This window comes from Lissotriton vulgaris, chromosome 6 (assembly GCF_964263255.1).
Source record: "Lissotriton vulgaris chromosome 6, aLisVul1.2, whole genome shotgun sequence".
Lineage (NCBI taxonomy): Eukaryota > Metazoa > Chordata > Amphibia > Caudata > Salamandridae > Lissotriton > Lissotriton vulgaris.
In genome coordinates, this window is record NC_141694.1 from 1200081362 (window position 1) to 1200102818 (window position 21457).

Here is a 21457-nt window from a genome sequence, read left to right on the forward strand (position 1 = left end):
TTCTCCCTCACAGATTGTTTTATTTCTCCTTTAATGTGCTGAATTTAGGGGCTAGGGAGATGAAAATAACCAAGGGCGCTGTGCTGAGGGCCATTCGAACATGCTCATCTAGATTGGAGTCCTTTAATGGTTCTCCAGTTCTTCTACGGGGGGACCTTGGAGGTGAAACTGCTGGCTTATGATGCTGCTATTAAGGCTGTTGGGATGCACTGTCTTCTTTGAAGTGCCATGACTACCTATATTATGTTTCTTTCCCTAAATATAAAAGGGTTGAACTCCTCTAACAAGCAATGTCAGGTGGGGCGATATTAACTTCAACATGATCCTGATGTTTTTTTTTATTCAGGAGACTCATTTGCTCCCTTCTGACACTCGCCTCATGTCACACCCTTAATACCCCACTCAAGATTGGGCCTGCTCCTCTTCTAAAATGGGGGGAGCGGTTGCTATCTTTTTTAAAACAGGTTGGCATGCGGTGACTCCCAAAGTTAGGTCTGATGAAGGTGGGCGGTTTATTAAAGCACATATGGCCTGGGGTAGATTGTCCCTAACCATTGTTAACATATATGCTCCTAATCAACAGCAGGATGCTTTCCTATGAGTACACCTAAGGGAACTCCTGCAGGCAGTCACAACTAATTTTGTACTTGGGGGGGAGATTTTAATTTGGTCTGGAACCCAGACTGGGATCGCACTGTGCAAGCGCATCAAACTGTTGGGGCTATGTCAGTGACACTGCGGAATACCCTCACCTACTTTTTAGTTAACATCTGGAGACACCAACACCCAGATTCTAAAGATTACACTTTCTCTTCTCATGCGCACCGATCTTATTGTCGTATAGACTATTATTTTCTCACCATCCCCCTATACATGCACTGTGTAGTGGAGAGATCTCCCATATACCCCTATCAGACCATGCACATGCTCTGATCTCCCTTCAACCCCTCATTCAAGTAAGGAACCCTTACCATGGTAGAGACTGCCCCCCTCAGGTCCTCCGAGACCCTGTGGACGTGGCTGATATCTGAAAGGATATTAAAGCCTTCTTTCTTGCTGATACCCTCATTGACACATCTGAGGACTTAGATGGGACGCCTTCAAAGCTACTATCAGAGGGGTTATCTAGTCTACATCGATTGCCGGGGCCCGCTTGGCTGGTTGAAACCACCCTTTCTAAAGATATTAAAACCTTAGAACGCAAGGACCATTTGCAACCCTCCCTTCGCAATAAGTGGCTCCTGGCTGAATTACGAGGCCTATTGTACTTACACTGCACCAACAAGGCGGAGTGACTCTTACTCACCCTCAAGCAGAGAATTTTACACGGGGGACAAGGTTGGGGCATATCTGGCACAGCGTCTCTGAGCGCAGACTGCGCGTCCAAATCGCTAAGCTCAAATGTTCGGATGGCACTTGGGCCATCTCGGAGGCGGATAAAAGCCTAGAGCTGGAGTATTTCTATAGGGATCTACACGCGATCGCTCCCTGTCCCCACAAAGCTGTTTCTGCTTTTCTTGACTCTTGCCTATTGACCCTCATTTTACGAAATTGTTGGATGATCCCATGATGAAACTGCCAAAGAACTTAACCAGCTCCCGATTGGTAAAACACTGAGCCCTGACGTTTTGCTGGTCACTTTTTACCGGGTTTTTTATCCGCAACTTAGAGATCACATGCTTCATCTTTTTAATAGTTTCACTGATAGCTCAGGTCTCATTCCTACAATGAACGAGGCAGAAGTAGTGCTTATTCCTAAGCCAGGTAAAGATCCCACCCTACCCAGATCATTTCATCCTATTGCTTTATTGAAAACCAATACCAATGTCTATGCAAAAATCTTTGCAAACCGTTTGAAGCCCCACCTTCCGGGTCTCAGTGACTCCAACCAAGTGGGGTTTATTCGTCCTTGTTAGGAAGCAGACAACATCCATTAGATATCCCACCTATTGGAAAAAGCATGCTTCAGAAATAGCCTGGCCTGTCTGGTGTCCCTCTACTCGGAAAAAGCATTCAATCAAGTGGACTGGGGTTTTCTTAAAGAAGTCTTACAGAAGGTGGGATTGGTACCGGGGTTGATCTCCAAATTGATGGCATCTTATGCAAAACCCACTACCCGCATTCATTTTAATGGATGTCTCACTGCCCCTAGTCCCATTTATCGTGTACTAGACAGGGGTGCCCGCTATCCCCTTAACTATTTCGTTGAGACCAGGTTGTCCGTGGTATCCCTATGGGTTGCTATGAACATAAAGCTTCCCTCTTTGCTGACGCCCTTTTTCTCTCCATTTCCTCTCTTAATGTCCTTTAAAGACGCTTCAGGATATTGGATAAATCTCACTAAATGATGTGCTCTTAATCTTACTCTCTAGGCCTCGGGCGTCCAGGAGTTGCAAGATTTGATCCCGGTACAGTGGACTGATGTATCAATTCGGTACTTGGGCCTAGACTTGACCCCACACTTTTGACCTGGAGCTCATTCAATTGGCCTAGATATAGGAAAGCTATTCGGGAGGAAGTGCGCAGATGGACGGGCTTTCCTCTCGCATGGTTAGGATGCATCCATACCATTAAAATGTCTCTCTTCCCTAAAGTCCTCTAACTGTTTCAAACTCTTCCCACTCCAATACCACAAGCTGATATTCTTGTCCTTCAGCAGGATTTTACAAAATGTATATGGAGAAACTCCCGCCCTCACTTCTCTAATAGGATCCTGATGTTACCCCGTGATCGGGGGTGGACTGGCATGGCCCAACCTCTTAGAATACCACTGGTCTTGTCATCTTCAGTTTATATCGGAATGGGTGGTTCGCGAAAGTGAAAAGCATTGGTTGCATTTAGACCAGGCGGTATCATGTAGACCTTTGCAGGACTTGGCATGGCTACAGCAAGGAGCCCAACCCCACAGTGGTTACATAGCCACCCCAAAGAGAACGGTATTGGAGATATGGGATAAGCTGGCGATACCCCAAGGCCTAACAACATTTCTCTCCCCTAACACACCTAAAGCACGTGACCCCATGTTTCTCCCTGCTTTGCAAACCCAGGCATTTGGTGCATGGACAGAGGGTGAATGCTGGGTTATTCAGGATCTTTTTCAGGGCAATGACTTTTGTACGTTCGAGCAATGTAGGTAAATCTTTCATGTCCCAGAGGGGCCATGTATGCAATACTATCAGATACGGCATTGGCTTAGTTCCCAGACTAACAACCAGGAAGCCAACAGACAGCTTCCTGCCTTAGAATCCCTGATTCGTAAGTTTGAGGGTTCGAAGGGTCTGATTTCTAAAACATACTCTGTCTTGCAACATTCTCAGTGTCCCGCACCCCATGGTTATCAGACGAGGGGGACTGTGGATCTGGAGGAGGATATACCTCCAGAGAGGTGGGCTCGATTGTGGAGGGATATCCAAAGGGTATACCGGAGAACACCGCAACACGAATCAGCATACGAATTAATGACACTGTGGTACTACACCCCAACCTGTTTGCATTAGATGTTCCCAAACTCCCCCCGACTTGTTGGAGGAGCAAGGGAAATAGGGGAGATTTCATCCACATTTGGTGGTTATGCCAGAGTCTCATAATGTTCTGGAAGTAGGTCCTCAGTCACATCAAAGAGGTGGTGGGTTTTCCTATTCCCTCCTGCCCGATGGTCACGATTTTAGACATTAAACTTTCAACGCTAAGAGCCATGACAAACACAGAATGGCATCTATTCCGCCATTTGTTAGGAGCCGCTAGGCAGTCAATTGCCTTATCTTGGCAGAAGCTGCACCCCCCCATAGCTACCTGGTTTCTTCGGTTGTGGGAGGTCCTAGCCCTTGAATTACTCACAGCCCGCATCAACCACACAGAGGCAAGATTTGATTATATTTGGAAGCTACTTATACACCACATCACCACGACTTGACACTCCCAGTTGGTCCCTCCCAGATTTCGGGCCTTACAGTTGTTTGAAGACTCCTTGGAGCCCTTCGCTAGGGGTCAGAAACTGAAATCCCCGGAACAGCCCACTTGAGTCAGAGGGCCTGTTCTCTTATCCCCAATGACCCGTCAATCCCCAAATCGTGGTGTAGACCCTTCCCCCCTCTTGTTTTTCTTTTTGTTGCATTATCTCTATATAATTGTAGATAGCTACCTATTTTTTTACTTTTTTAGTCTTAAGAGCTACCACAGATATGAGAAGGTCTTACCGATTCTGATGTTCTGCATAGCATGTCCCCAATGATGTTAATAATAGAATTCGGATTTTAGAGAATCTCTTGTTTTCCAGTGCTATCCCTGTATACTCCCCTGGCAACGGGTGTATTGTCAAGCTGTTTGAGGACTGGGGATACAGCATGTATTGTTTCTCTCTACTTTCACATACCACACAATGGAATAACTGGTGATATTTTGCATAGCTTATGTGGAGTGGTGTGGCTCACTGGTCAGAGGCGGCAGACCTGGAAGCAGAGAATGGCCCGGGACCAGGGTTCAATTCCCGACGCGGCAGGGTCGTGGACCAGGGTCAGCGGACTCGATAATTCTCGCCTCGGTGCCTACACTAACCAGGGATCACACTCGGCAACTCTGGGCATTAGCTTGCCTCATCTCTACAACGGCCCCCCACATTCGCCGGGGATGCCTGTTTTCACCTTGGAGATACCCAGTAGGGACCATCTCACAGGGATAGCCAGGACGGGTTCCCCAGCGGTCTACAGCGCCACGACGCCTCAGGGCAGCAGTGCGCTTTACAAGACCACATACATACATACACATACATAGCTTAGTCTACACTTCTTGTGGTTTTATTATGATGACTTGTTGTGTAACATGCAATGTGACCTTATGGAGAAGTGTGGCTCAGGGGTTAAAGGCGGCAGACCCGGAAGCTGAGATCGGTCCTGGACCAGGGTTCATTTCCCTGCCTCGGCGGGTCTTGGGCTAAAAATTCCACGGACTCGATAATTCTCGCTTCGGTGCCTTCTCGACTCACGGGTTCACACTCTGCGACTCTGGGCAATAGCTTGCTTAATCTCCACAACGGCCCCTCGCGGCGGGATGCCTGACTTTCACCTTGTGGATACCCGCTGGGGCTATCACACAGGGGAATATCAGGACGGGTTCCCTAAGCAAGCGCCGGGACACCCACTGCGGGTAGCTGTGCGCTATATAAGCTCAACTACATTTACATTTACATTTGACGCTTCTCTTACAAGGACATGTGTCCTTAATTCGTTTTTGCCTTTGCTCTATATTCACTAAACAGTCTTTACAATAAACATCTTACTCAGGGAGGGGGAGGTTAAAGTTTAGGGAGAGTGTCCTTGAGTTTGGGAGGGGGGGGGGTGCTGGTTTTGGGACTGTTGTCCTTGGTTTTGGAGAGGGCGGTGGATTGAAGACTGCTGTCCATGGGTTTGGGAGAGGGCAGTGGTTTTTTGAGTGGTGCTCTTGGGTTTGGGAGGGGGTGGTGGTTCTGGGATGAGTACTCTTGGGTTTGGGGGAGGGAATGATTTTGGGGCTGGTGCACTTGGGTTTGGGTGGGAGGAGGTGGCATTGGGAGTGGTGCTCTTGGGTTTTTTAGGGGTGGGTTGGGACATTGAAGGTGGGGATTGCCATTTAGCAGAGGTGGAATGGGTTGGGAAGGCGTGGGTTGTGGTATGGGAGGGGCAGGGCAAGGCCAGAACTGGGATCTGCAAATGGAAAACTGGTCGGCTGATTGGGAGAGAGTGGGGTTTGGGAGTTAGAGGGTATGGCACCATCTGATGTGTCTGCCGAGGGTGAAGGAGTGTGTAAGTCTGGTGTATCTTGTGTGGGGGTGTCTTGTGTCATAGGTGTATGTTGTGTGCTTGATGTTGCATGTCTGAGAATTTTGGGTATGCATTCTTTAGTGCCTGTGTGTGTGTGTGTATGTGTGTGCTAGGGTGGTGCATGGCGTATAGTGGGTGCAATGTCTGTAGCTGTGCTGGTTGTGGGGTTAGTGCAAGTGGGTGGGTTGATGGTTGCAATGGCTGAGGGTGTGCTAGTGTTAGGGTTGGTGCAAGTGTCTGTGGGGATGGGTGTGATGTCTGTGTGTGTGCTGGGGAGGTGAATGTAAGAGTGGTGCTGGGTGCAATGTCTGTAATTTTGAACATGTCCCTATGTTTTTTTGGTGTTTGTGTTTCTCTGTATCTGTGCTGCTTTTGTCTGTTTGATTGTGTGCATGAAGACATGTGAATGTGCTTTGAACAGGTTTAGGAAGAGGTAATTAGGATGGGGATGGGAAAGAGGCAGGAGGTGGGGCAGAAAGTTGGGATGCTTAGGAGGCTGCTGTGGATGAGGAGGCCAGAGCTTGATATGACCATTGTACAAAAGACATACCACCTTGAATGCCCTACAGGTAAGCTATCAATTGCTACATATGGCATCTAAGCCTCTGGATGGCATTCAGCGGGGCAGTCTGGCCTACAACCATGCTGCAGAGGAGGGCAATTTCCTCTTCATTAATCGGGGTGACAAGGGGTGAGGTGTTTGGGGCAAAGGAAACCACAGGTCTTTTAGTGAGCCTGGGTATATCAACTGTGGGGGGGAGAAGGAGGGAGGTGGGAGAATGATATTGAAGTGACAGACAAGGATACAGGTGTTACAGAAGCAGGCTGGTTAGCTACCACTACAGAGTGCTCACTGGAGGAGGCCTCTGAAGATGATGTTAAGACACTGGTGGCGTCCATTGCACTTCCCTCACCCTCCAGGCCACTGGCTCCCTAGGTGTCTGTCCAGAACAGTCTGGTACTGTCCTGCTGACTGGGAAAGTGCACCCACTTGCCAGTCCCTAAACCTTCTCTTTTCTTCATATCAGTCACCCCTATGGTAGGCCCAAAGGCAGGGTGCATTGTAAGTATGAGGTAGGACACGCCCTGGTGTGTGTGGCATGTCCTATTAGTGAATTTCAACCATTTTTGGTTTTCAATATTTCAAGGCTACCTGGCCAGAATGGGCTGTTAGAGTTATTACATTTTATAATCCTAACTGTCTCAGAGAACATGGTAGAAATTCGAGTTTAGTATGCCTGAACTCAGAATTATAAAATAAATCTTTTAGTGACGTTGGTTTTAACATTCTTTGTTTGCAAATACCACTTTTAGAAAGTAGGTATTTGCTTGTCTAACCATTCAAACCTGCCTCTGCTAGGTTGAGCATTCTTTTGTCTGGTTTGGTGAGTGACAGGGCTGGGGGATTCCAAGAGACAGGCTGAGTCACCCAGTGGTGAATAGAGGGATCTGCATCTAGGTGGGAGGGATGAGTTGCACCTTAACCTTGAATAGGGCTGTGCTGCCTTTCACAATGCTGGCTCCACCCCCTGGGGAGCGGCTGATGTCTCTGCCCTGCACACCAAAAGAAGAGAAGGAGTCCTGTAAACAAAGTGCTCCAGGACTGTACTTGCCTTCCCCCATGCTGGCTCCACCTCCTGTGGGGCGTCTGATGTGCCTGCCCTGCACTGTGAAAGGAAAGGAGAAGTCTGGTAAACAAAGTGCTTCAGAACTGGTTTGGACTCTGCAAAGGCCCCTCTCCCCTTAGAGAACAAAGGATTTTGGGGTATAAATATTGGGACCCTGATCCCTAGGAATTAGATGACTTTTGGACTACAAGAAGAAACCTTTACTGAGGAGAGGAACCTAAATGAACTGATGACAGACTATTCCCAAGTTGAAGTGCTGCTTGGGGGATTGGCCTGCAGTGATTGCCTTACTGTCAAAGGAAGGAGAAAGGAACTTTGTGTACATTGCTTTCAACTTGTGAAGGATCTCCAAGGGCTTAGAAAAGAGCTTGCCTCCTGCTGAAGTCTCAGGGACAACAGACTTCAACTTCCAGCTCCCCGGAGTTCTTGTGGAAGTGCCTGCTGCTGTTTTGGGGCCTTCTGAAGGACTGCGTGTTGCAAGAAGCTGGAAGCATGACTCAACGAGAAGAAGCGTGTCACAGTCGCTGTGCCTGCCGTTGCAACTCCGAAGGAGGGTGTCGCCGCTGGAACTGTCTCACTGCACCGCATCAGAGAGAAGCGTGGCGCAACGAAGAGGAAGTTTGTCGCCCTCGCTGCTGCTTCCGTCGCAACTCCGAAGGAGGGTGTCACCACTGTAGTTGTCTCACTGCACCGCATCAGGAGAAGCATCTCGCAACAAGGTTGGAACGTGCCGCCGTGCCTGCCATCGCAACTCTGAAGGATTGGTGTTGCTGCTGGAACTGTCGTACTGCAATGCATCGACCAAGAGCACCTCGCATCCCCAAGAAGTGCGCCACCATCGGAGCTACTGCCGTCGCATCTTTGTTGTCACCGCTGTAGTTGTCGCATCGAGCAGAAGCTTCACGCATTGTGGGAGAAGAGTGTCGCCGCTGGAGCTGCGGCCGTCGCATCGTAAGGGTGTCACAGCTGCAGTCCACGCATCGAACCGAGAACTTCTTGCATCTCCGAAAAGCATGCCACATCTGCAAGATCTTCATGTCCTTATTTCTTTGTCTCTGAACTTTGCCGCTTTTACCATCTCTGCGACATTGCTTGTCGTGGAAGCGCAATGCAACCTAAGGTACATTGACGCAGAGTGTCGCATCTAAAAACTGAATTGAACTAAGCTTAAATCTACCATCTTAAAGTAATTATATTGTGTCTTTTTTTTGTTTATGTTCTTGTGGTAACTCTATATAAAGTCTACTTTTTTATATAAAAACTGTGTGGTGTCCATTTGTAGTGTTGTCACTGGGTTACTGTATGTGGTCACAACTGCTTAACTTACAATGCCTGTGAGATAATGCATTGTTGCTCGTCCGAATCTACCAATGGGGTGAGCAGGGGTTATTTTAGGAGTGTAATCCCCTTATCCTGACTAGAGGCAAGGGGCCCTATTTGCCAAAAGTACCTACCTGTGCCAACTAGAGACCCCCAAATCTAACAATGTCTCATGCTGAATGCAATTTGAATATGTAGTGATGATACAATGTAGCCATACATTTTGATTTCACTAGTTATTTAGGATCACATGCTCACTCTTGTTTGTGTAAAATCTCAACTTACCAATGTGGTGTTTGGTACATCACCAGTATGCTATGTCACCTCCAATAGGCCTAACATTGCATCATCCATAACAGTGAAGGAGCATCACACCTGACTCAATAAACGCTACTGGCCTATTTGGTAAAACTGTGCCTGATTACATCATATAACATGATGAATGTATGGAGTTTAGGCAGCCGTGGGTCTGCTTGGAGCAGTTCGTCGGTTGCAAACAGGGATAAGGTGGGATCCTTCCCAAAACAATTACTAGACAAAGCACTTCATCCTAGACATTGTGCAAAAATTACACCTTCAAGAACTTTCTTTGTGTGTTGGACATAAGTCACCCTTAGTATTGATGTGAAAAACCATAAGAGAACTAAGGATTTTGGGGTATAAATATTGGGACCCTGATCCCAAGGAATTAGATCACTCTTGGACTACAAGAAGAAACCTTTACTGAGGAGAGGAACCTGAAGAAACTGAGGAGAGACTATTCCCAAGCTGAAGTGCTGCTTGGGGGATTGGCCTGCAGTTAGTGCCTTACTGCCAAAGGAAGGAGTAAGGAACTTTATGTACTTTGCTTTCAACTTGTGAATGATCTCCAAGGGCTTGGAAAAGAGCTTGCCTCCTGCTGAAGTCTCAGGGACAACAGACTTCAACCCCCAGCTCCCCAGAGTTCTTGTGGAAGTGCCTGCTGCAGTTTTGGGGCCTTTTGAAGAACTGCATGTCACAAGGAGCTGGAAGCACGACTCAACTAGAAGAAGCGTATTGCCGTCGCTGTGCCTGCCGTAGCAACTCCGAAGGAGGGTGTCGCCGCTGGAACTGTCTCACTGCACAGCATCAGAGAGAAGCATGCAGCAACGAAGAGGAAGTGTGTCGCCGTCGCTGCTGCTGCAGTCGTAACTCCAAAGGAGGGTTTCGCCACTGTAGTTGTCACACTGCACCACATCAGGAGAAGCATCTTGCAACAAGGTCGGAGCATGCCGCTGTGCCTGCCGTCGCAATTCAGAAGGAGGGTGTCGCCGCTGGAACTGTCGCTCTGCACCGCATCAACCAATAGCACCTCGCATCCCCAAGAAGCGAGCCGCCATTGGAGCTGCAGCCATCGCATCTTGGTTGTCGCCGCTGTAGTTGTCGCATCGAGCGGAAGCTTCACGGATCGCGGGAGAAGAGTGTCGCCGCTGGAGCTGCGGCCGTCGCATCGTAAGTGTGTCGCCGCTGCAGTCTACGCATAGAACCAAGAACTTCTTGCATCCCCAAAAAGTGTGCTGCATCTGGAAGATCTTCAGGTCTTTATTTCTTTGTATCTGAACTTTTCCGCTTTTCCCATCTCTGCAACATTGCTTGTCGTGGAAGTGCAACGCAACCTAAGGTACATTGACGCAGAGTGTCGCATCTAAAAACTGAATTGAACTAAGCTTAAATCTACCATCTTAAAGTAATCACATTGTGTATTTTTTTGTTTATGGTCTTGTGGTAACTCTATATAAAGTCTACTTATTTTTTATATAAAACCTGTAGTGTTGTCACTGGGTTACTGTATGTGGTCGCAACTGCTTAACTTACAACGCCTCTGAGATAAGGCCTTGCTGCTCATGCCAAGCTACCAAGGGGGTGAGCAGGGGTTATTTTAGGAGTGTAATCCCCTTATCCTGACTAGAGGTAAGGGTCCCTATTTGTCACAAGTACCTACCTGTGCCAACTAGAGACCCCCACATCTAACAATGTCTAATGCTGAATGCAATTTGAATATGTAGTGATGACAAAATTCAGCCATATATTTTGATGTCACTAGTTATTTAGGATCACATGCTCACTCTTGTTTGTGTAAAATCTCAACTTACCAATGTGGTGTTTGGTACATCCCCAGTATGCTATGTCACCTCCAAGAGGCCTAACATTGCATCATCCACAACAGTGAAGGAGCATCATACCTGACTCAATAAACACTACTGGCCTGTTTGGTACAACTGTACCTGATTACAACATATTACATGATGAATGTATGGAGGTTAGGCAGCCGTGGGTCTGCTCGGAGCAGTCCGTCGGTTGCAAGCAGGGATAAGGTGGGATACTTTCCAAAACAATTACTAGACAAAGCACTTCATCCTAGACATTGTGCAAAAATTACACCTTCAAGAACTTTTTTTGTGTGTTGGACATAAGTCACCCTTAGTATTGATGTGAAAAACCCTGGTTGTAACAAAAAATGAGTCATGTAGAATATGAAACTCTGACAATAACTCACACTCTTGTCACTGCTGTTGGGCCCTCACCTGCCCATCAAGCCCAGGATAGGCCACCACTAGAATGCAGGCCATTTGGGAGGGGGTTAGTGTGTGGCCCAAAGGCTTCCCACATTGGGAGGACTGGTTGAGCTGGACTTCAGATAACTTTCGGGTCCAGCATTGTTAGTCCTACCACCTTGTACGGCAATGGATGCTGCACTGCTTGTGGAACCCAGGGCTGCACCTTCCTGGCAATGGCCTTCAACATATCACACTTTTGATGGGCATTGACCTGTATGGATGCAAGAAATGAGAAAAAAATGTTTAGTGACTTTTTGTTTGTCTGTATTTATGTAGCAAATCGTTTGTATATCTCTCACTGGCATGACTCATAAGTTACCATTAAATGTGTATCTTTACACATGCTGAGCAAAACATATATTTCATGACACACTTTTAGAGAACTGTGCACTGCCCTCATTCCATGCCATGGCCTACGCTGACCAATCAGGTCTCAGCCATCAGCTAGGCCAGGGGGGTCATACATGATTTGTGATGTGACCTACCTCTGATCAGTGCTACTGATTGTGAACATCAATACTTCTGCCACAGTGACTCTTGGCCACTGTTTTTAAGGGGCCTGCAGTTTGGTAATGAAATACTTTTAAAATTGGTGTGAAGTGAATGGAAGTTGTAGCTCAAACTGTTAGGTAATTCTCCCTTTCAACATTAGTCAATGTAAAGGTATTCTGGGCATAGTTGTAAGCACACCTCAAATGTGGAACTGGAAAGGATATATGTATATGACAGATATACCTGAGGACTTCAGCTGTTTGTCCCTGAGAGTCTGGCCCAGCCTGGCCCATTATTCTGATTGAGCAGTGCCCTGGTGATCATGAAGTCACATGTACACAACCTCCTATTTACTTCGAAATAATTAAGAAATTACATTGTGACCAATTCATAAATGAGCTCAGAGCTGTGTGCATCTCTGAAGGTGTCTTGTAGCTAGTGATAGCTCCCATACCACAGTTTTGGGTGCCCTGATGTAGTCTGAGTGGTTAGTGGGACGATGCACATAGCTACCCTTATTGGCATTGGGTTTGTACAGAAAACAGTTTGATGTATGGTTGTAAAGACTGCATATCCTGTTTGTTATTGTCTGGGATACGGCTTTTCTAAGTATCACATGCAGCACACCAATTAGTCTCTAGGCCTTTAAACAAACAACACATACCGATGTAGTTGGAATCTCACAATAGCAAGGGCTTACAAATCCCAAACGTCATTGACCTATGTATGTTACATGTTATATTACATTTCTCTTCTATCCCTACACTACGCTCAGGAACTCATAGGGACAATATAACCTGTGTGATTGGCAAAAATAAGTTAGACAGACTCACATATACATTTCTAACATGTACCTGTTCCCCTGGTGAGCCATGAAGCTACCTTTACAGTGTGGGGACCCCCTGTGCCAGCAACTCCTGGTGAGAAGGCAGGGGTCCTCGCAGCTTTGTCGGCCTGGCATTGTTGCCACCAGAGGTAGGTAACAGCAGCAAAAGTGGAGGAGGTCTTGTTGCCAGCAGTGTTAGGAGGCAAGTGAGCTTTTTATTTTATTGCTGTGTACATGTACCCAACATACATGTACTTTACAAAAGAGAAAAAGGGAGACTGCTACAGTTAATGTGGTGACTAACTATCACCAGCTGGTGAATGAGATAAACAACATTTTGAACAAACATTGGGTAATCTTGTTATCGGATAAAGATATCACACTCTTTCTTCGGTCTCGCCTGAATGTGACATATAAGAGCTGTAAGACCTTACACATCATTACCTGCCCTAGATATCCTGTGAGGAATATGGAGGACACATGGCTACCACATTTCTTATTTGTTTTTTACAAGTGGGGGCACGGCAGCATGTGTAGATTAGCAATTGATGAAATTACATTTTTAATTATCACAACTCAGTCACATACGTATGCAAATTGATTGCACCATACGGTATGTTGTGTATATTCTCATGTGCGAATGCAATAAGGTATATGTAGGGAGTACCATTAGACCGTTATGGAAAAGGATCAGTGAGCACTTTAGAGCACTAAATACACTTGATGTGAGGTACCCGCTAGCTGTACAAGCTAATAACTGTAAAGCCCAAGATGCACATCTTAGTTACAGATTTCATGGCATTTACATGGTCAGAAGTGAAGTGAGAGGGGGCACTTGGGAATTGACACTACAACAATGTGAAGCCAGATGGATCGTGAGGTGGCACTCTTTTAATGAGTGGCTTAATATTGACCATCAAATGCAATATCTTTTGGGTGCAGGGTGAGACAAGTATGTTCTCTGTCTTGAGGGATGTGTGCTATCTATGTATCTTATGTTTGTGCTCTGTTTGAATAAGTACACAATAATATGCTTGTGATGATATTTCTCTAGTGTGGACCTGCAAATCGCTTTTCCGCATAATGGATTATGGGGCATCTGTATCATCCTTTTTTTTAGTCGCAAACGCTGCGATTCGCAAAAAAGCAGTGTTTGCGGCTAAAAAACATAAAATGTGATGTATGATTGAAATCGCATCGCAAAATTAAGGAATCGCAATATTTGCGAATCCCTAATTTTGCGTCAGCATTTAAGGAATCGCAAATTGTGATTCCTTAAATGCTATGTATGAAGCACCCAAGTTGTGCGATTTCTCATTAAGAAATCGCAAATTACCACCAACTAGAAATTGGTGGTAATTTGCGATTTCTTTCACAAATGCACTTTTTGGCATTTGTAAAGGTGCCATGTGGGGCACATACATGCCCTTAGGGCATGTATGTGCGCAATATGCGCACACATTTAAATTTCACGGGTGCATCTGGTGTCCTTATGACACCCTTGCACCCTTGAAATTATTCTCAATTTGCGATTCTCAAATTGCGAATCGCAAATTGAGAATAACTTCCCATTCATTCCTATGGGCCTCCTGGCTCATTGAAATGGATGGGAAAGTCTTCCTTAATAGCGATTCGCAATTTGCTAATTGCAATTAACCCCTTGCCTGAGGGGCTAATTATTAGGGTTTCCAATGAATTACTAACTCAAGCAATTTGTTTTTACAATCATGATATTGGTATAACAATCAGGTCTATGTCTCCCGTCATCACATATATACATTTAAATGGCTGCTATTGATACTCGTTTGGACCGAGTCCTGATAGGACAGATGTGTGTCACGTTGTTTCTGTTAGCTCTTGTGAACCATTCTGGGATTGCCTGATAACTCCTATAAATCATAGAGGCAACAGGGTGATGAACACTGCCGAGAAGGCTGTCAGAGTTTGGTAGGCGTGGGTGTACTCTCCCATATCCCTGAATGAAACAAGTACAATAAGAGTATTGCTAGGAATATTACGCAAAATGTATGCGAGTAGTGAGTGAATTAGTTACGATGTGCAGTGCCCGTCTCAGGGATATAATGTTTGTACAGGATCCATGTAGGGAGATATATGGTTAAGGAAGTTTAATAAATACTGGTGAAGTAAAATAATGGAGGATTGGGCTTAATACGATTAATGATGTGTGGCCGGTAACTGACGTATCCATACACCAGCCTTAATTTGCTTATCAGTAAGAGAGATGCTCACTTGGGGGTTTCTTGTTTTCCCAGGTCTACGTCTTTAAATTATGTTTCAGATATCACAAATACATGCAGAAAATACTGATAGGTTTATAACCGGTTAGACACTTTGATTGGTTGTAATAGGAGTGCAATATAGTATTGAACACATTATTTCTTGGTATTGCAGATTCTACTTACTTGTGAATTTGGGAGAGAGACTAGACTATCTATACATTAATTGAGGGTAAGACAAGTTCAAGTGAGTTTACATTTATGGTGGGCTGAAATATCTGGTAGGAATCAGAGGAGAACACTCTTCTTTATTATGGTGATGGGCTACTTGGGTGATATGATGCATGTCTTTTGATTTACACAAGCAAGTTCTTGTGTGTCTGAACTCTTTTTTCAAAAAAAAAATAATGACTACAGTGTTTTGAGTAAATGATATTACAGGACAATTTAGAATTGTGGGTGTTCAGGAAAACTGTATATATTGTGGGTCAGTGTAAACTTTCAAAGTTTTGTTTGGGCAATATCTACTTGGAGGCATCTGTAAATGCGTAACATGTTTTGCACATTTTCTTTCTTCCAACTAGGAGCCTCATCTTATCCTAACCGACCATGGTTGTTGACACTGCTGAGGAATTCAAAAACACCAGGGAAAGTCCATTTCAATGAGATACATGGAAGAACAAGGGGACCAGTGGAGTGGGCTTTTGGACTCCTAAAGGCCAGATTTTGTTGTCTGGACATAACTAGTGGAATCCTCCTCTACTCCCCCGGGAAGGTGTGCCAAATATTTGTGAGCTGCTGCATGCTCAACAACGTCACCCTGCAATGGAACATCCCTTACATCGCTCAGGATGATGATAGTGGTGAAGAGGAAGGAGTTGACTTACCTCAGGATCTAATTGACAACACTTTCTTGTCAGTATATCTTGACATGTGATCACTTTCACCTTTACAACGCCTATTGATGTGATGATGGTAGAAGTTTGTGTTGGTCATTTGTTAGAAAGGGCGGGTTCAAGAAATTTGTCGGTAAAGGTGTTTGTTCAGCAAAGTATTGACATATTGACTATTGTGTTCAGTTACCTTGTTTATCTCTGATTGTTTTGTGAAACTGTGTCCTCCAAAAGTTGACTTTATCATTTTTCCATTATATTTGTTTGATTGGTAATGTTTGTGTTTTGCTTTGTTTTACGTGCTAACCATAGCAAGAGTAGTTATGGGTATGAATGGCTGCACAAAGGGCATGGCTAGCAAGCCAAGATGGCAGATGCATCTTAGCTAGGCTCCATATCTCAACCTTATTATCCTGACTGTTCTCTGATGAATATTAGCCACTGCTAGGAAGTAAGACTGCTCCTAAACATTGGGGTTTTGTGATATGGTGCAAGGCACAGCGACAAACAGCCCCTGCAGAGTGGAGTACAGCGGCCAGTGTGAAGGAGCCAAAAGGCCGTAGCAGAAGGAGTGTGGCCAATGGCACTGGCAGAAAACATATCATAAGTGGTCTGCAGGCAGGCCAGAGTGGAGAAGAGGCAGATGGAGATGGATCTGCGGTTGCCATCCAGGGGCTGAATCCTTACTGTAGTCCATAGGAGATGTGCTGTGGTGTGGCCAAGGCCCCAGAGCACTGTCCGCATGGAGTGAGCAAGGCCCGGTCCGATGCTTCAACTCTGATGCTGCAGAGACTTCAGAGGAATCCAGAAGTCAAGGTGGGCCTGGGTTCCCCAGAGACCTGAGCAGGGAAGTAGTGGAGAGGACACGGCTGGCCCCTTTCCAAGACAGTGGTGGAGTGGCCACCTGTTGGGCCCCGCAGCAGCCATGCCTGACTGCAGCCTATAAGTCCCTGGGAGTGAGCACGGCGGCCGCCAAACGAACGCTGTGACTGCCGGCAACCACAGATCCAAGAGCTGGGGGGATGGGTGACAGCCTCTGCTATACCTCTGGCTTGCCTGGTGATGCTGTGGAGGGTCCAGAGGCTGGGTCCGGCCTGGGCACCACCGCCAAGACCCATTGGACGTGGGGTGCCTTGTGTGCCAGTCAAAGACTGAAGGGCCAAGACACCAGAATATTGGCAGTAAGAGGGGGAAGATGCCTTGATTTTTCCTAGTCAACATCAGGACACACGAGCAGCAGAGGCTCATGTGAAGGCATGAACAGTGGATGGAGCCAGGCCTAATGGCCGCATGGCACACCGATGTTGGGCGACGCTTTGCGGGGACAAAGGCTTCGATCGCCCCCCCTCCACAGAAAATAGCACAGCTGCAACGCCGGGTGTGCAATGGCACGAAAACTGTATGAGATGGTCAGATAGGGAGCAACAGAATAGACAGCACTTAGACTACTGACGCCCAACACAGAAGCAGACTTGTCGTCCACAGCTATAGACTCCACCTGGGGCACTGAGGTATAGCCTGACTGTGCCCCATCATACTGAGGGAATTGAGCTCTGCAGCCAGTGTGGTTGCTAACTGTGGGAGCCTGCCTGGGGCGGACACCCTGAGGTTTAGATTGGGAAGTGGCGGGCAGCACTGAGCAGTGCAGTGGCCCGATGATGGACCATGAAGGACGTGGTCGACGTCCCAGATCGCGCTGAGTGTGCAAAATGGTCACAGCTGCTTGAAGTGGATGGGATCGACATGGGACCAGGAGTTTCTCCCTCCCTTCCTCTGGACTGCCACGATTCACAGAATTATGCGAGGGTTGATGGAGAGCCTATTGTGACACCTAAAAGGGATTCAGGGCTCCCTGAGCATGGTGAAGCCAGTCCCTGGGCCAGAAAGAAACACAGATGCAACAAGTGCCCTACCGCTGATGTTAAGAAAGACATATTAGGCATCCTAGGGTGCACCAGTGAGGGCAACAGACACAGCTGGACCACTCTTCATTTCCGTTGAGACTCAGTGGGGATTTGCTGTATGGCTACAGCCCAGAAGCTGGCCATGGGCCATTTGCGATCAAACTCACCGCAAATGATATGCAGCCCCAGAATGGATAGAATGTCCCAGGCACAAGCCGATATAGTCAAAAGACTGCCGCATCTCACACTGGCCACAGTGCTAAGCGCCGTTGAGAAGGTAGGAAATGTCCTTGATCAAATGCGCATGTCACTGAAAGCCAAAATTGGCAAGGTCATGATGGACTTTATATTCCTGCACGCTGATCACCGCAAGTTAGCTGACAAGGTGCATGCTAACAAGCTTGCAATGGCAGAACTACACCCGACAACACAATCAAGTGCCACAACAATGCAAACCCTACTGAACTGAGTGAGCATCCTTGAAGAAAGGCTGGAAGACAAAGAGGTCCGATTAAACCGGAATAATATACTAGTGTGGGCCTCCCAGAAGGTGAGGAAGGCCAAGAAGCTCTGTCCTACGTCAAAAATTGGTTGAAGGAGCTGATGCCTGAAAATGCACTCACTCCAATTTGTGGTGGAATCTAACATAGAGTGTCAGACCGCCACCAGGTGTGAATCACAGGCTGCTTCTGTTCAAGCTGCTGAACTATAAGGACAGGGATGCCATCCTGTGGGAAGCACACAAGCTGACCGAAATCAAAATTAAGAACACACTAGTGATGCTGTTTCCTGAATATACGGCGCTAGTAAAAAGGCCCTGGAGCTCCTTCTAAGCAGTAAAACTTTGTAATTTGTCCTCCCATGAGGAGTTCCTCAGGGATCTTCTCCGAGCCCATCTCTTTTTAATGTCTTTGTCTCGGAACTTGCTCCTTTGATCCGAGAATTTGGGTTCAGCTTGATGTCTTATGCTGATAATACCCAGATAGTAGTAGCAGCAGTTCTCCTGCTCTACAGTTTCAGAACTGTATGAGAGAAATAAATAGATGCATGGCAACAATTTGTCTCAAATTCAACTCAGAGAAGACCGAGGTCATAATCTTCAGTAACCTGCAACGTAGTTGGGACAACCTCCGGTGGCCGGCGGAGATGGGTGAACCGCCTAAAACAGCACAAAAAGCAAAAAATTATTTAGGAGTGTGGATTGATAGCAAACTAGCACTCTCATACCAGACTAATGCCATTGTCTCTGCCTCCCACTTTCTCAAAAAGAAAGTAAAGGAGATCCTACCGTACATCTCCCCTGACATTAGAAAGACAGTGGTAACAACATTTATCCAGTCAAAGCTGGACTAGGGCAATGGGCTCTACTTGGGCATACAGAAGCAATGTTTAAAAAAGCTTCAGACTGTTCAAAACACAACTGCTTGGTTGATGGTTAACATTCCTAAGTGCAAATCAGTCACTAAAGAAATCCACAGACTTCACTGGCTCCCGGTAGAACAACAAATTACTTTTAAGGGATTGTGTTTAACTTATAAGGCACTGAGTCACACAGGACCCTCTTTCCTTGGAAATCTTTTTACCTGGTAAGAACCGGCCACACCAACCGCTCCACAGGTGCCAGATTCATGAAAGTCCTGAGAATTCTATCTGCAGGCTGGGGCCGCCATAGCTTTTCTCATGGCACTGCAAAAGTGTTGAATAGTCTGCCTATTGCGCGAAGAAGCGCAAGCTCCCTCACCGTCTTCAGGAAAGAGCTAAAAACCTGGCTATTCCAGAATTAGACACTAGGCCGGGCTTGCTGAGTTCATAGCGCCAAGACGCATCCGGGATATTTGGGCGCTCAATAAATCTCATTAACATTAACATTAACATTTGGACATGCGCTACTCCCTGTTATTCCCTGCTTAACTCCGAGTGGTGACGAAAGGCACTGCTTGCTTCTTTGACTCCCCGTCGGATGCTTGGGACTGGCTGGAAAGCAAAGGCCTTGAGGCTGGGTGCACGACTCAGAGGAATGCAGCAGTAATGTGTAAGTATGGGCGAAATTTGAGAATTCACGTTCCTCAAATTCGTACGAAATCGAATTCGCAATCCGCAAAATCCGCGAATTCGTGCAAATTTGCGGATTATAGTTTTGCGTGTTTGCAAGGTTTTTTGCGTGTTCGCGGGGTTTTTTGCGTGTTCGCGGGTTTTTTGCGGGTTCGCGGGGCTTTTCGCGTGTTCGCGGGCCTCTTGCATGGCGGAGTTACCCATGCGGTTGTGCATGAGCACAGCACCCTTTGGTTCACCATGTCACCCTCTGGTTTATCACTGCCACCCTCTGGTTCACCACTGCCACCCTCTGGTTCACCCCTGCCACCCTCTGGTTTACCACTGCAACCCTCCGGTTCAGCACTTCCACTCTCTGGTTCACCTCTGTCACCTTCTGGGTCAGCACTGTCACCCTCTTTTTCACCACTGCCACCCACTGGTTCACGACTGCCACCCTCTGGTTCATCACAGCACCTCTGGTTCATCACAGCACCCTCTGGTTCGCCCCTGCCACCCTCTGGTACAGCACTGTCACCCTCTGATTCACCACTGCCACCCTCTGGTTCACGACTGCCACCCTCTGGTTCATCACAGCACCTCTGGTTCACCCCAGTCACCCTCTGGTACAGCACTGTCACCCTCTGGTTCACCACTGCGATCCTCTGGTTCACGACTGCTACCCTCTGGTTCATCACAGCACCTCTGGTTCACCACTGCCACCCTCTGGTTAGTCACTGTCACCCTCTGGTTCAGCACTGCCACCCTCTGGTTCACCACTGCCACCCTCTGGTTCACCACTGCCACCCTCTGGTTCATCACATCACCCTCTGGTTCACGCCTGCCACCCTCTGGTACAGCACTGTCACCCTCTGGTTCACCACTGCCACCCTCTGATTCATGACTGCCACCCTCTGGTTTATCACAGCACCTCTGGTTCACCACTACCACCCTCTGGTTAACCACTGTCACCCTCTGGTTCAGCACTGCCACCCTCTGGTTCACCACAGTCACCCTCTGGTTCAGCACTGCCACCCTCTGGTTCACCACTGCAACTCTCTGATTGATTGATTTATTTGTTGATTAATTAAAACAATTACAACAAAGAACAGAAATAAATACAACCACAACACATTACCTAATTAAATATTCCAGGATACAATGCATAAGGTTGACCACAATCAATTAACCTTTTTCAATTCGGGGTAATTTAAAATTATTATTTCATTTTTAAAACAATCTATAGGCCTTGGCATTTTTCAGGGATAAAGTGCATGTATATCATTCGATAAAAATAATAAATATAAAAAATAGAACATTATATAAAAAGTAGTACTCTAAAAACAAACAATTAGTACATTAAAAAGAGCCATAGAAGTAATTCATCATCACCTTAAAAACAGGAGCCTCCTCATTTCACACCCATTACAGTTTTAACATATACTTTGGGAGTCAACCTTACATAATTTCATTTCCACTATAAGCATACATTTTATGAATTGGTGTATTATATGGACGTTGACACCGCTTAAACAAAATATTAATGCCGATCTACAAGTCCTTAGTCCCATTTTTTTAAAAATAGTTTTTAAAATTGTTTTCTGTTCCTTCATCATTTTTGGGCATAGTGTTACCATATGCATCAAGGTTTCATCATATTGCCCACATAGCCGACAAATATTTGATGCCCATTTAGACTTCCATTTAGGGGTTCCATCTTTGGTTGGATAGATACCAAACCTTTATAACATAAAT